General features: G+C 41.2%; 1 pseudogene; it reads right to left on the bottom strand.

The window, feature by feature from the left end:
* Window positions 1-568: 568 nt before the first annotated feature.
* On the bottom strand, window positions 569-4,421 carry LOC115502635 (annotated as a pseudogene).
* Window positions 4,422-5,515: the final 1,094 nt, after the last annotated feature.

Below are 5,515 nucleotides of genomic sequence, written 5' to 3' on the forward strand. Positions count from 1 at the left end.
CACTATTCAAACATATGCACTCTAGCTGAAAGACTTGGAGAGTTATTTCTGACATGAACATTTTTTTGTGAAAACATTCTTTTTTGTGAAGAACATTCTTTTTGTGAAAGAACTATTTAGGGGTCCATTTTTTTAAGTTTATTTATTTTGAGAGAGAGCAGGGGAGGGGCAGAGACAGAGAGAGGGAAACAGAGAATCCCAAGCAGGCTCCATGCACAGAGCCCAACACAGGGCTTGAACCTACGAACTGTGAGATCATGACCTGAGCTGAAGCTAAGAGTTAGACACTCAATTGACTGAACCACCCAGGCACTCGTATGGGTCCATTTTTAATTTTTATTTTTTATTTTTTTTAATGTTTTATTATTTTTGAGAGAGAGAGAGAGACAGAGACAGAGACAGAGCATGAATAGGGGAGGGGCAGAGAGAGAGGGAAACACAGAATCGGAAGCAGGCTCCAGGCTCTGAGCCATCAGCCCGATGCGGGGCTCGAAGTCACAGACCGCGAGATTGTGACCTAAGTTGAAGTCAGACGCTTAATCAACTGAGCCACCCAGGCGCCCCAGGGGTCCATTTTTAAAATGAGGTAATGACAAACACAATACCATATTTATATCTTCTATATTTCTTTCCTGGCATGAATTTTCTGGAGTATTATATATAAATCAGTGCAAGGTTTTCCAACATTACTTACGATTATGGAACTCCCCTCTAAAAAGTATGACTTAACAAATTTTTCAAATATTCCATGCCTTTCTGGAGCTACTACCCAGTGTGCATCCTCACATAGTTTCGAAAGGATGAGGGCCACTTGAAGGCTTTCCCACACTGTTTACATGTGGGGTGTCTCTCCCGTGTGCATCCTCAAGTGCTTCTGTTAAGGACGAGGACCAGCTGAAGGCTTTCCCACATTGTGCACATTCATAAGGCTTCTCTCTGGTGTAGGTCCACACGTGGCCTTGGAAGGATTTGGAAGAAGTGAAGGCTCGCCCACAATTTTTACATTTATACAGTTTCTCTGCAGTGTGAATTCTCACATGTTCTCAAAAGGTTGAGGGCCAACTGAAGGCTTTCCCACACTGTTTGCACTCGTAAGGTTTCTCTCCAGTGTGGGTTCTCACATGCCCCTGGAAGGACTTGGGGGAACTGAACAATTTCTCACAGTGCCCACAGTTAAACGGCTTCTCCCCAATTTGCACTCTCACATGTATATGGAAGGCTTAGGGCCGAAAGCTTTCCCACACTCCTTACACTCATAGGGCTTCTCTCTAGTGTGAGTCTTTTAGTGTCTTTGAAAAGACTGGGGATAACTGAAGGGTTTTCCACATTGTTTACACTTACAGGGCTTCTTCCCAGTGTGTGTTATCACGTGTCTTCAGAAGGTTGAAGGATAACTGAAGGCTTTCCCACATTCCTTACACTTATATGGCTTCTCCCCAGTAAGAGTTCTCATGTGTCTGGTAAGACTGGTGATCTCTGGGACGGCTGTACCGCAATGCTTGCATTTATAGGTTTTCTCCCCTGTGTGACTCTTTATATGTTGAGAGAGGGAGTAGGGATGCCAGAAACTTTTCCCACATGACTTACATTCACAGGGCTTCTCTCCAGTGTGTGTTATCATGTGTCTTGGAAAGACTGAAGGATAAATAAAGACTTTTCCACATTCCTTACATTTATATGGCTTTTCTCCTGTGTGCATTTGCACATGCCCAGTAAAACTGGAGAACTGACTGAAGGCTTGCCTGCACCACTTGCATTCATAGGTTTCCCCCTGAAGTGTGTATCTTCCTATGTTGAGTGAGGGAGTAAGAATGGTAAAAGTCTCTTCCACATAATTTGCAATCATACGGCTTCAGTGTGTGTTATCATGTGTCTTTCAAAGATTGAGGGATAAATGAAGGCTTTCCCACATTCCTTGCACTTATATGGCTTCTCCCCAGTGTGAGTTCTCATGTGTCTAGTGAGACTGGAGAATTCATGGAAGGTTTTCCCACATTGCTTGCATTCATTATTTTCCTCTGTAGTGTGAATCCTGATATGTTGAGTGAGGGAGCAGAAATAAAGAAAGGTTTTACCACATAATTTACACCCATAGGGTTTCTCTCCAGTGTGAGTTCTCAGGCTTGTGGGACAAATGAAGGCCTGCTTGCATTCCTGACATGGATATGGTTTTTGCCCACAGTGAGATCTGACATGCCTCTTAAGGGAAGAAAGATGTATGAAGCCATTTCCACACTTGGTGCATTCATAGAGTTTGACTCCAGTAGAAATATTCTTGTGGGAATTAAGATGGGGACAGTGGCTGCACATGTCTCTGTGTTGATTTCCTTCATTGCTTTCACAGAATCTGTCACAGGATTTCTGTTAAAAGTCACAAGTACATTATCAATGTTATGTTTATTAGTGATTTGTTATTAGCAACTAGTAAGTATTATAACTAGATGACTAACTTCATTTTAGTATACAGGAAGTTTTTCTACCCTCTGTGGATTGTCTTAGAGTTCATTAAATGCCCTGGAAGTGACCTCAGCATGTTCACTGTTCATTACTATTTGTTATGTATGGGGTCTTCCTAGAATCATTTCTTTTTTTTTTTTTTTTTTTATAAATTTTTTTTTCAACGTTTATTTATTTTTGGGACAGAGAGAGACAGAGCATGAACGGGGGAGGGGCAGAGAGAGAGGGAGACACAGAATCGGAAACAGGCTCCAGGCTCCGAGCCATCAGCCCAGAGCCTGACGCGGGGCTCGAACTCGCGGAGCGCGAGATCGTGACCTGGCTGAAGTCGGACGCTTAACCGACTGCGCCACCCAGGCGCCCCTTCCTAGAATCATTTCTAACTGAATTATGCTTCAAACATTCAATGTCTCAGTCAAGTTTTTGAAAACTTTCTTAAAATTCTAAATAAATAGATTTGGAGCTGGATTTTTTTTTTTTAAGTTCATGACCTACTAAAATTCTGTCCTGGGATTGCGACTTTTTTATCTTGTGAACGCAACTCACCTCAGATGTCTTGCATGGTTTCCATGCTGATCTTCAATGCTATGGTCTTCCCAATTTTTTCTAAAATGTAGGCACAAGAATTATTTCTTGTGAATTTCACTATTTTCTGTTCATTAGATATTTTTTTCTCAAGTGCATCCTGTGGAACCAACCCACTGGCTTTAAACAGTGTCTTGTAATCAGAAACAAAAAGGTGAATGAACATATCAGAGGGAGAAGGCACTGCTGAGCAAAGAAAGACTTTGATGACTTTAGTGCTTTCAAAACTTCATCAATGGTAGGCAAAAGGGGTCAACATAGTACACTAGTAATGACTGTCACAAGGTTTCCAAGAAGAAACCTCTCTGTGAACCAAAACAACACATGAAGCCAATACCCAGACTATTGAAACCAAAAGAGCTTCAGGGCTTCTAAACCAAAACAAAAATAAAACTTCAGTTTTTTGGTTTTTTTTTTTTTTTTTTTGGAAAAGACTCGTCTTTATTCCAAACTCATTGCTCTTTTTTTTTCTAAATATGTGTATTTATTTATTTTTCAATATATGAAGTTTATTGTCAAATTGGTTTCCATACAACACCCAGTGCTCATCCCAAAAGGTGCCCTCCTCAATACCCATCACCCTCCCTCCCACCCCCCATCAACCCTCAGTTTGTTCTCAGTTTTTAAGAGTCTCTTATGTTTGGCTCTCTCCCACTCTAACCTCTTTTTTTTTTTCCTTCCCCTCCCCCATGGGTTTCTGTTAAGTTTCTCAGGATCCACATAAGAGTGAAAACATATGGTATCTGTCTTTCTCTGTATGGCTTCTTTCACTTAGCATCACACTCTCCAGTTCCATCCATGTTGCTACAAAGGGCCCTATTTCATTCTTTCTCATTGCCACGTGGTACTCCATTGTGTATATAAACCACAATTTCTTTATCCATTCATCAGTTGATGGGCATTTAGGCTCTTTCCATAATTTGGCTATTGTTGAGAGTGCTGCTATAAACATTGGGGTACAAGTGCCCCTGTGCATCAGTACTCCTGAATCCCTTGGGTAAATTCCTAGCAGTGCTATTGCTGGGTCATAGGGTAGGTCTATTTTTAATTTTCTGAGGAACCTCCACACTGATAAAACCTCAGTTTAATGAATACATTTCCACTACCATGGAGACATTATTTGATTCTAGGTCTGTGATGGCTGTGACCACATCTGTCTTATTTACAAGTGTATTCCTTTTCCACATTTCAAACTTAGGAAAAGCACAGATGAGAGATATTTGTTGGCCTGAAGCCATCCTTACCCACTGAGACCAGCATCACATCTCTGTAGAGGTTCTTCTGCACAGAATCCAGCAAAGGCCACTCCTCCAAGGTGAAGTCCACAGCCACATCCTCAAAGACCACTGAGTCCTGACATATACAAGTGTGTGGAGGAAGAAGGGTAAGTCTGAAAGCACTGGGGAACTAAATCGATTCATAGAAGGTTCAAAACGGAACTTCTGGTCTCACAATACGTGCCCTGACTGCTAATAGGCTTTCTTGAACCACTAAGGAATCAACCTTAACTCTACATTTATTATGACCACTCTTGTCTTACTCCTTTCTATCATTTGGGCCCAGACAGATATGCCATGCATATGAAATAAATACTTCTGTTGGAGAGTATGCAGTAAAAGGGTAACAGAGTTCAATTATCCAAACCTATTTCAATAATCCTTTAGGACTCATTAAACTGAGTCCTAAAGCACATTCTTTAGGACTAGCCCTTGACCAGCTCCTGGGAGGAAACATGCAAGCCCTTGAAATACAATGGTAACTCTGTGCATATAGGTGGGGCCTTGGGCCATGGCAGAGCTCATGCTAACAATATGATTTATTTTTTATTTTTTAAAATTTACATCCAAGTTAGTTAGCATATAGTGCAACAGTGATTTCAGGAGTAGAGTCCTTACTGCCCTTTACCCATTCAGGCCATCCCCCCACCCTCAACCCCTCCATTAATGCTCTGTTCTCCATATTTAAGAGTCTCTTATGTTTTGTCCCCCTCCCTGTTTTTATATTATTTTTGCTTCCCCTCCCTTATGTTCACCTGCTTTGTATCTTAAATTGCACATATGAGTGAAGTCCTATGATATTTGTCTTTCTCTAATTACGGTTAGCATAATACCCACTAGTTCCATTCACATAGTTGCAAATGGCAAGATTTCATTTTTTTTTGACTGTCGAGTAATACTCCATTGTATATATATACCACATCTTTATCCATTCATCTGTCGATGGACATTTGGGCTCTTTCCATACTTTGGCTGTTGATAATGCTGCTATAAACATTGGGGTGCATGTGCCCCTTGGAAACAGCACACCTGTATCCCTTGGATAAATACCTAGTAGTGCAATTGCTAGCTCATAGAGTAGTTCTATTTTTAATTTTTTGAGGAACCCCCATACTGTTTTCCAGAGTGGCTGTTTCCCACCAGCAGTGCAAAAGAGATCCTCTTTCTCTGCATCCTTGCCAACATCTGTGTTGCCT

The sequence above is a fragment of the Lynx canadensis genome, chromosome A2, assembly GCF_007474595.2.
Source record: "Lynx canadensis isolate LIC74 chromosome A2, mLynCan4.pri.v2, whole genome shotgun sequence".
Lineage (NCBI taxonomy): Eukaryota > Metazoa > Chordata > Mammalia > Carnivora > Felidae > Lynx > Lynx canadensis.